We start from the raw sequence: 554 nt of genomic DNA, 5'->3' as shown, positions 1-554 counted from the left end.
CGCCCAGAGAAGGCGCTCGAGCCGATGAGGAGGCGCTCCGGCCTGCCCGGGGGGGGGGCGGCGGGGGGGGGGGGGGGGGGCCATCCCGCTCCCGGGGGGGGCAAAGATCGATCAGCCGGGGAGCGTCTCGCGATCCGACCATCGCCACGCCCGATCATCGATCGACCGGGGCAGTAAACCCCCCCCCCCCCCCAGGCTGCCACCGATCGACCACCCTCCGACCGTCTCCGGGATCTCCCCGGACCCGAGAGAGAGTAGCTTCCGCGATCCGGCCCGTGCCCGGAGCCGAAGCCCCCTCCCGGAAGAATGGGGCCCTCCTCCAGGCGCCTCCGCCCTCGCTGTGGCGGCCTCCCGGGGTGGTATCGCGACGATCTTGCGGGGGTGCCTCCCCCCCGGGACGAGTCCCGCGCGCGCGCGCGCGGCCCGCGCCGCCACACCCCCCTTGCGACCGGGGGTGGCCACGCTGCTCCCGAACCACACCGCTCACAGGCGCCCGGCAACCTCCGCCGCCCCCTATCCCCTCTCTCCGGATGGCCGGCTCGGCTGCCCCCCCC

Source organism: Fonticula alba, assembly GCF_000388065.1.
Source record: "Fonticula alba strain ATCC 38817 unplaced genomic scaffold supercont2.8, whole genome shotgun sequence".
NCBI lineage: Eukaryota > Rotosphaerida > Fonticulaceae > Fonticula > Fonticula alba.
This window is presented reverse-complemented; position numbering follows the sequence as displayed.